We start from the raw sequence: 10709 nt of genomic DNA, 5'->3' as shown, positions 1-10709 counted from the left end.
GGTGTAAGCTGATTCTTAACATTTTTCAGCACAATCATGTTTTCTCCTTAGATATAGAAAGGCACAAGGATGGTTTCAACATTGTATTCTTTAAAATCCAATTAATTTGCTGAAGCTGCTGCACATTGGTACTTATCTTATATCTTTGTTCCTGCGTAACTGTCATATTTTTGAATTCGTTCTAGTAAATAAGACCCTCCACATCCCTTATTAGTTCTTCTGGCCTTTTAGTTCTATCCAAACCTCTTTTTCCTACCTCTCACCCAGGGGCGGAGAGAGAGCATTAGCTGCGGGTTTGGACGAACCCAGTAGTTTTTGCTTAAACCTTGTATTTGTATTAGAAAATTTATAAAATATATATAAATATTTAATTGCGGACCCAATAATTACTAAGACAAACTATGGGTTCAATGATGAATTTAAAACCCATGAACTTCAAATCCTACCGCCGCCTCTACTCTCACCTTCTCCAGATCCAAGAGTAAACAAATAGCTTCCTTGGCATTTTAAGGTTGGAAGCTTTTGTTTACATTACAATTATTATTTCTAATTCTGAAAGGCTATGCATGTATTGGTGGGGTGGCCATGGAACCTAAGACTTGGGTTTCGTCATGGGACTTCTCTGTCTAATGTTTGTTGAAGGTGAGCTTTGATTGTGTCTTGTGTCTGAATCTTAGCAATCATGTGTTCTGGAAGTTAACACAAGATGAAAATTGGAGTAGTTGAGGATGTTTAGATATAATCTAAAAGTTTATTTAGTTTTATTGGCATTATCTTGGTCAAATTGTATTCTACACAAAGCTTCTTCCCTTCATAGCTTTCTTTATATGATAGAAATTTAAGGAGTTGAAGTTCCTATTTTAGAAGAAATCTTCAGATAAACGCTTTAGCTACCAGAAATACAAGGAGTAATTGCAGTCTCCTTTTTTCTTTTCTTTTCATTTTCTTTCTTCAGTTTGTCTTCTTTCCCTTTCATATACCTAGCCTTTTGGATAGGTTATTTTGGAGTACACCTACTAAAATTTAAACGATTACAAACCTCATTCAACCTATTTAGTTTGGATGTGTTGAGCAGAATATTTAAGGGTCAAAATTTGTGACCTTTGTTTCATCCCTCCAGAACATACATTTTCTCTGTAAAAAGGTGACAGAATATTATAAGTTCAACTATGAACATATTGATATTTGCCCAATTGTAGCTGTATCTCACCACAAAGGAAAGGAAAAAAGCACAAAACAGGAATTCGAGCACCACATAAGAGACTGAAAAAGTGGCTGCTATAGTAATCAGAGATATAACATGTGCAAATATCATATGTGATCAAATTCTTGTTTGCAAATCAGCATTTAATTTAAGAATGATTTATCTCATCTACAACTCCAGCAGATACAACATTTCATGTATACATTTCAAGGCATAAGTTAAAAATACCATTTAGGCAGTGTAGATTTTGAGACCATAACACCAAATTGGTATAAGAAATCATCAAAATATCAAACTCTGAAAGAAAACTTTTGACAGCCAATGCAACTTGCTTCTTGTTTCTCAGGTTTGAGGACACTGCACTAAACATTGATTGGGTGAAAAAATTGGTTCTTCTACATGCACATTGACTTCTGTGGCATGGTCAGGAGAGGCAGGAGCCTGTTCTCAATTTTCATTGTTTTCTGGATGGAAATCATTGGGGAATTTCGTGACTTGGGGTTTGTCAGCCAAAATATTCCTCTGGACCCTATCAAGCAAAACCTTCTGAGGTGGTTCCTCTTTTAATTGTTCATCATCGTAATCATTGTTCACATAATATCCTACTCGAATAAATTCTTGCCCCGCATAGGATAATGTTAATAGCAATACTGTGACGCCAATAATATCTTCTTCACGAATTTTGGATAGTTAAGGGGGATCAGCCTGCAAATTGGTTTCGGCATAAGTCTCAATTCATCTATGACTTCCCGAATTATCCCCTAGACGTGATTGGCACCCAGCTAACACCACCTACCAGGTGAACCCCTTTCTCATAGGTTTAACCATTTAAATAAATATTGTACCAAATAAGCAATCGCAATCGCAATCGCTACACGCAACCTACTTCATACCCTTTTTGTCATATTTCCTCCTCTCCTCCTCTTCTTTCTCTCCCAGATGCTAATAAAGGAGGAAGATAGAAATCTAATGTTTTCCATGTGAAAAACAATTTTCAGTCCTCAAAAATTACAATGCAGCAAAATTTTCTAGTACCCACAATTTTTGAAGCTTCATTTGGTTATTATTTTCATTATGTAACAAAATACGTGAATGTTGTTGCACCTGTGAATGCAGCTCCCGGAGAGGTAGTTAATCAATCAGACCGACTTCACCAAGTCAAAGCATATTATAAGACTGATATTTTCTTTCGAGTAGTCATAATTTTACAATTTTGAATCAACAATGCAAGAAGTTCAGCAATTTTATCTCAAACAAGAGATTTGAAATAGAAAGATGACACACACAACAAAAATACTGCACAAACACTTCAAGAAAACCACAATGACACACCAAAAGATGCATATACACCTAAATTGGATTCAACCTTGTTGGGAGCAACAAGTCACTCTTAGGTGCAAAAGTAAGATATTTCTTAGAAACGGCTGTGTGCATATTGATTGTGAAATAGAAATTCTCCAACAGAGAAACACAGAAGTAGAATAAAGGAAAAAGAAGCAAAGAGAGAGAACAAAATTCAATGTACAATCACGAGTCTTTTTATAAGTACAAACTTGTGATTCATTCAGACGTATCGAAAAAAATATAACTTGTGTTCATTCGGGAGAAGCAATATGAAAACCAATCACTTACATGAGGTAAATAATATTGTGACTTCTTTTATTTCAAAAGAAATTTATGCAGAGCAAGAATGTGCAACAATAAACAAAAGAATGCTTCTACATGATATCTTATCTATTTTAAATACGAAAATTCTCATACTGTTGATTGTGAGGGCAATTGAAAGGTCTGATTTTATCTCCAAAATTGACAAAGAAATACAAGAAAAAATCGAAAGCAAAATTTACACTACATATCATTCTCCTTTAGTGTCCAAACTCTGCCAACAAATAACACCAAACCTATCTCTTTCTTTAGCAATACATTGAAAACCAAAAGATAACATTTCTTCTATTCATCATACAGTAAACCAGACTATGGTTAAAGAACACACCTACTGACATGGAAGAAGCACTCTATTTCCCCTTTTCAGCCACCGATAACACCACAACCTTCCAATGATCAAATTTGAACCCAACCAGACATAAATAGACACACTTCAAAGGTAAAATGACAAGAGAAGAGAAAAATGAGAAGAGATAGAGCATCAGTAAGATTACCTAGGGAATTCGAAATAGCCTCTGTCTCTGTAAAATTAACCTTCGTGTAACTTTATAGAACTTTGACTCAAAATCCATTCTTCAACAACGAGGGGAATCATCAAACACGCTTCGAGATAGTTATCTACAAATCAACGGGGAAGACGCTGGCGGAAGCAGGAGATCGCAGGTAATCTATAAACCACGTGTCTGCAAAGGAGGGAGATGACTATCAAAGCACCGCAGGTTTTCCAGGTCAAACTAAGAATATCTCTAAACAAAATTTCTTAAATACCCTTGAGAGGACGACGAAGAGCTGCTATCTCCCGCTTCTAAATAAGTAGAAAATATTATAGTTTTGTGTAAAAAACTATAATTTCACTTCTAATTCGCTTTTTTTTTCCCTTTTCAAATGAGTTACTTTCAATTGTTGGTAGACTATTTTGTCTAACTGTTTTCCTTTGCTAGCTTGTTGCAACTGCTTCCAGGGGTGGGCATATATCGGGTAAAATCGATAACCCGAATTGTTAATTACTTATTGGGTTATCGGTATTGGGTTATTGGGTTAACGATTCGGTAACGGGTAAAAATTTTTTTTTATTGGGTTATCGATTCGAACGCGGTTTAGCAATTCTGTTATTGGGTAAACCGATAACCCAATAAGGGTTTACTAATTTACTAGTTTACCCCTAAGTATATACATACTTGGGTTTCATATACATGGTTCAATTTCTCTTTCTCAGTTCTTTCTCTGCCTCACTCCCTGTCACCCTCACCCTCAGTCCTCACTCCTCACGCCTCACCAGTTCTCCGCCACTCCGCCACCGGACACGGCTCAAGCCCTCACCAGTTCTCCGCCTCACGGCTCATGGCCCCATGGCTGAGCCCGTCAAGACTCAGTTTTCTATTATATTTTTCCGGCAGAGCATTGCACTAAGGTCAGTGTTTCATATCCCATTTCTGAATTCGTCTTAGTTTGGTATCTTAGAAACACTGATTTAGGCTTCCCTTAGAAATCAGTTTTTGCATATTTACTTGAATGATTTTCTAAATCTCTAGTTATATGGGTATCCAATTTCTCCTTTTCGTCTATCAAATGTGAGTAGCAAAAAACTGAAGCTTCTCTTTTTTTGTATTGCTCTTGACTGCCTTTTCTAGGACTACTGTCTACTGCAAATACCTAAGGAGAATATGAATCAATACATGGATTTTTGAAGCCCCTTTTAATTATTAATAAATTGAATGTATATAGAACAAACACATAAATAAAGTTAAGATCTATTTCATTCACAAGTTCAGTGGATTAAGTTATAGAACAGACAAAATTATGGAGGGGAAGGGGTGTAGACATGTAGTTGTACTGCTGATTTTTCCATTCAGTCAGTTGATAAAAATAAACCACTACTAAGTTGTCAGCTGCTTCATCTGTGATGTTGTGTTTGGAGATGTGGTACTTTTAGATTTTGGTTTTAGTTGCTGGTTTGCTACCAAATCCTGAAGTGGCATTGGATTCTCTAGCTGTTTGGTGAATGGGATATCTTGTTGTAAATTAGTTACCTCTGCATTGTGTTCCATTTGGGTTAATGTGTAGTTGATGATCATAGAATTTGCTAATACTCGATATTTTACTGTCACAACTTTGCTTTTCTGTTTAGTGTTTATAGTGTTTATATCTGATTTCTCATGTGTGTAGGATATACACATAGTACGTACCCACTGCCATCTTTATCAAAATACTGAAATGCAGCGAATAGATTTTCATCTCTTTCTAGCTTGTGCTTATGCATGGTGGCGGTGATGAATTGATTCAGTGTAGTCAATTGAACCATTTCCATCCACATCGGCCTGAAGTTTACAAGACATGAGATATTATAATTGTGAAGGAAAGAAATGGTTAATACTGTAACATTTAGGAGTTGTTCTGCCTTACAACTTCCATCAATTGCTTGACTTCAGCCTCTGTGAGCTTTGGCAAAGGCTATGGTAATATATATCAGCACTCTTAATTTTAGTTTACGTATCGGGTAAACCGATAACCGAACTGATAATGATCAATAACCGATTAACCGATAACCGATAACCAATATCTTATCGGTTTGCTTATCGGTTTATCATATTTATAAACCGATAACTGATAGACAAAACCGATAATATTCATAACCGAACCGAACCGAACCGACCGATGCCCACCCCTAACTGCTGTGCATTCTTTTGGTTTAATTATTATCTTATTTTTCATTGTGCATATAATTTAGATCGCAAAGGACATTTTCTAATGAATACGAATAATACTGGTTGAAATATTGGCTAACCACAAATTATTACTTTAATATTAGAAAAATATTTTTAAATCAAAGCCTTACCTAAGTAGGCAAGTTGCTACTCCGAATAGTATTGTTCAAAAACCTTAACATATTTTTAAATTTATAATGATAGCCAATTCAAAGCTATTTTACAAACTTAAAATCATGGTAAATTTATTTACCTTCGAGTTGTTTGTGTGATCTTTTTGCTATCCATTCATTTCATATCAAACTTGATTTTTTATAAATTAATGTGTTCAAACTTATAATATTATGTGATAAATGAATTTAAATATTTGCCATGACTTATTTAATAATACATTATTAACAACGCAACAGAAGATTTAATCGAGGAAATTTTATAAATTGAGTAAACAGAATATCCTGGTTGGACAAAATTGTGACGAAAGAGAAGCTAAAGAAAACACTACAATTACCAGAATACAAACCTATAGTATGTGATTACGTCCATCAATAAAAGTTAAAACCACTGCAAAAGCAATGCAAGAGTTCGAGAATTGAAAATGAGTAGGAACAAATATTATACTTTTGAAATCTCGATGAAATATCTTACGAGCAATAAAGAAATACATAGTACTAACAGATATCAGTGACCTCCATTTAAAATACAGATAACCAAAAAGAAAAAGCCACATCCTGCAATATAGCGCTTGGGATAGAGGCGGAATCAGAATTTCAAGATTATGAGTTCGGGATCCTAATCCTTTTAAGTTATAAAATTATAAATTAATAATTTGTACATATTTAACAACCAAAGCTACTGAGTTCCGCCGAACCGATAACCGACACTGTGACTCTGCCTCTGGCTTGGGCCCATGCTCAGCATATGGGCTATTCTCTTTACTAGTACTAACATATATAAATAGATTGATAGAATATATGAGTCCACCAAACTAAATAGAGACCAGGTCCTATATAGGTTTCCACAGATAACGCTAATGCAATAGCAAGTAAATGGCACAGGGAACTTTTACGTGGAAAAATCCCTGCTCAAGGGGATAAAAACCCACGACCTACACTGGTAGGATTTCAACTTCACTATGAACAATCTTTAGATTACAACCTATGCAATCTAGGAATTAAACTCTTAATCCTTTACTAACTTGTAATACACCTATTACAAGCCACTTTGTAATACACCTATTACAAAGACTTCAACTCATGACTAACTCTAGTCACGACACAAACATTAAAGGTTTATGGTTTACAAGGGGTTCCTAAATACAGCTTCTAGATAAGCAAAGTAAGAATTACAATGAAGAACAATTACAAAGTTACAACTCAACTAAGGACATACAAGAGACTTGCTGTAGGAACTGGTCCGTAGTAGTGTTGTACTTTGTTCTTGATGCACTTGAGAATTGAATGCTTGATTGTCATATGCTTGGAGTGCTTGGATTCTCAAGTGTTCAAGTGATGTTTTGTTGTAATGTTTTATTAATACAACTTGGATGACATCACTTGAATGATGTAGTCACTTGGTTGGTACAAGGTCAATGCGAAGTGACTGCTGCACTATGCTGCACTGTTTGCGTGTACAGTGCAGGCAGTCACTTTCCAGCGGTAGAGAGTTGACTTCGTACTGCTGTCAGGGGAACCCAAGGGGATCAGGTCCCTGTGTTGATTCTTTATCTTCTGAAGTTATAGCAACTCACATTAGCTTGAGTCCGTCGATTGAGTTGTGTACCAAGTGTATCAGGTTCCTTATCTGGTTTTCCGACAGTAAATTTGTTAGATCATCGAAACATGAAGCTAAGGTACTATAAACTATCATGGATTAATATGACTCTTTTCCATTTAAGATCGTTCTTTTGCTTAATTCCTGGTTTCTTTATACTCTTTACTCGTGGAAAAACTCTTCACTCACTATATTTTCAACTCATGTCTTGCCCGTACTAACTAAAAGGAAAGGTTGCGTCACATTTCTCATTCTCTTGTATAGAGTCAACCATTGGCAAGAACCAAGTAATCATTATGCTAGACACATTGGTGTCCAAATGTTTCAAAATTTATAGGCCTTGCACCAAAAACCTTGTGTTCGTTACTTTTAGAAGCATCGACTTAGCTTCATATATCACATGAAACATTCGTCGTATTAATAATGCAGACGTTAAATCACTTCGAGTTTAAACAACTCCACTTGACACTCAAAGAAGCATCTTATAGCATGCACATGGTGATCCATGCATCTCGCCATAGAGGTACGCCCTCAGTTTCACTTTGTACTATTTTATTTGCGTTGCATACTCATTGACTCGCATACTTTACCTGTTGGCCTCTGTTTGTTCTAAACTTTCACCTTAGAAACTTGAAGGATAAGCTTCTTTCTCAACTTTTGGCTATTCTATTTTTTTCTTATCCATGTCTCATTTGGTCTCGTTAATGGCGATCATCGGAGTGACTATCACTCTAATGCTCCGACAAGGATTTTGATAATTCTTGAGTACTTAACTTATTGATAAGCCCTTGTTCATTCTAGAGTGCAAAAAAAATTAGCTTGTGTGATAACTAAACAATGTGTGACGACTGACGCCCAAATGTGTTCATAGTTGTAGAATTATTAGGTCGAATATGATAAGAATCTGGCGCTTAGAAGAGTGTCCAGTGCTAGTAGAAAGCATCTAAGGTCTGGTAGTGTGTTGGTATGAATTTGGCGACTTGGTACAAGTAGATAAACGGGACCAAGGACGGGGTCGGCCGTGGTGTAATAGCTGGAAGTCGTTTTCGAGAGGGCTGATGTCGAGGACGAACAACTGAAGTGGAGAAATAACGTTAGGGTAGGTTCAGATATGGACACAAGGAATATTCCTTTGGATATTCCTTATTTTGTACTTTTTAGGGTTTCTGGGAAATATCCCCTATAAATAGGAAGAGATAGAGAACAAAAAGGGAATCTTCACTTTCTGAGAAAAACACATTGTAACAGGTTGGCTTATTATCTTCATTGTCATTATCCACATTATTGCATATTTATATTATCGCATTTATGAGCATTTACTGAGTACAAACGTACTGATTAACGTTGTTCATCTTATCGACTTCACATAGTATTTGGTCTAGATTTTATTATTTTTAACTAAGATTCATCCTTCATCTCATCATTAATTGGTTTAACTAAAAGGCACAACACTATTTGGTCAAACAATTTGACACCGTCTGTGAGGAATTTTTAGTTAAAATTTTATTTTCTTCTAGATCATAAAAAAGGGACAGCCATCTTTTCCTCGTTTGCACAAACTAACAATGGCAGGAAAAGGGGACGAAAGACAAAAAGCAATAATGGGTGTCACTACCAACATCTTGGACACCATAAACGAGGATAACAGAGGAGACGATGAGAATGTAACACCAAATGCCACATCCACGGCTGAAGAAGTACCACCAGCAGTGAAGAAATTATTGGAGGAGATGGCTGACAAGTACCCTCAATGACATACTCGACAAACCCATTCAAAGGGCGAACAGAAATGCAGCGCCGACAGATATCATCATAACGACTACCGGTGAGCAACCTGCTCCCCCAACACGTAACACTCACACCACTGTTGATGCAGGTAATGATGCACTCACGACCGTCCTAAAGAAAATGGAAGAAATAAAAAACGAGAACAAAGAGCTCCACGACCAGATAAGGGAACATCAAGTAGGGGTGGGCATATATCGGGTAAAACCGATAACCCGAACCGTTAATTACTTAATTGGTTATCTGTATTGGGTTATTGGGTTAACGATTCGGTAACGGGTAAAATTTTTTTTAATTAGGTTATCGGTTCGGGCGCAGTTTAGCAATTCTGTTATTGGGTAAACCGATAATCCAATAAGGGTTTACTAATTTACTAGTTTACCCTTAAGTATATACATACTTGAGTTTCATATACATGGTTCAATTTCTCTTTCTCAATTCTTTCTCCGCCTCACCCCTTGTCACCCTCACCCTCAGTCCTCACTTCTCACCAGTTCTCCGCCAGTCCGCCACCGGACACGGGTCAAGACCTCACAAGTTCTCCGCCTCACGGCTCACGCCCCCACGGCTGAGCCCGTCAAGACTCAGTTTTCTATTATATTTTTCCGGCAGAGCATTGCACTAAGGTCAGTGTTTCATATCCCATTTCTGAATTCGTCTTAGTTTGGTATCTTAGAAACACTGATTTAGGCTTCCCTTAGAAATCAATTTTTGCATATTTACTTGAATGATTTTCTAAATCTATAGTTTTATGGGTATCCAATTTCTCCTTTTCGTTTATCAAATGTGAGTAGCAAGAAACTGAAGCTTCTCTTTTCTGGTATTGCTCTTGACTGTCTTTTTTAGGACTACTGTCTACTGCAAATATCTAAAGAGAATATGATTCAATACATGGATTTTTGAAGCCCCTTTTAATTTTAATAAATTGAATGCATATAGAACAAACACATAAATAAAGTTAAGATCCATTTCATTCACAAGTTCAGTGGATTAAGTTATAGAATAGACAAAATTATGAAGGGGAAGGGGTGTAGACGTGTAGTTGTACTGCTGATTTTTCCATTCAGTCAGTTGATAAAAATAAACCACTACTAAGTTGTCAGCTGCTTCATCTGTGATGTTGTGTTTGGAGATGTGGTACTTTCAGATTTTGGTTTTAGTTGCTGGTTTGCTACCAAATCCTGAAGTGGCATTGGATTCTCTAGCTGTTTGGTGATGAGATATTGTTGTAAATTAGTTACCTCTGCATTGTGTTCCATTTGGGTTAATGTGCAGTTTGATGATCATAGAATTTGCTAATACTCGATATTTACTGTCACAACTTTGCTTTTCTGTTTAGTGTTTAAGTGTTTATATCTGATTTCTCATTGTGTAGGATGTACACATAGTACGTACCCACTGCCTATCTTTATCAAAATACTGAAATGCAGAAATAGATTTTCATCTTTTCTAGCTGTGCTTATGCATGGTGGCGGTGATAGAATTGATTCAGTGTAGTCAATTGAACCAATTTCCATCCAACATCGGCCTGGAAGTTTACAATAGACATGAATATTATAATTGTGAAGGAAAGATGGTTA

The 10709-nt window shown here is 36.2% G+C and overlaps 1 long non-coding RNA gene across 1 annotated transcript; it reads right to left on the bottom strand.

Moving 5' to 3' along the window:
* On the bottom strand, nucleotides 1317–3657 carry LOC109227250. Its single transcript, XR_002068248.1, has 2 exons — nucleotides 3198–3657; nucleotides 1317–1909 (listed from the first exon to the last, which is right to left on the bottom strand). It is a non-coding gene; the product is annotated as an uncharacterized LOC109227250 (long non-coding RNA).

This window comes from Nicotiana attenuata, chromosome 6 (genome assembly GCF_001879085.1).
Source record: "Nicotiana attenuata strain UT chromosome 6, NIATTr2, whole genome shotgun sequence".
NCBI lineage: Eukaryota > Viridiplantae > Streptophyta > Magnoliopsida > Solanales > Solanaceae > Nicotiana > Nicotiana attenuata.
This window is presented reverse-complemented; position numbering and strand designations above follow the sequence as displayed.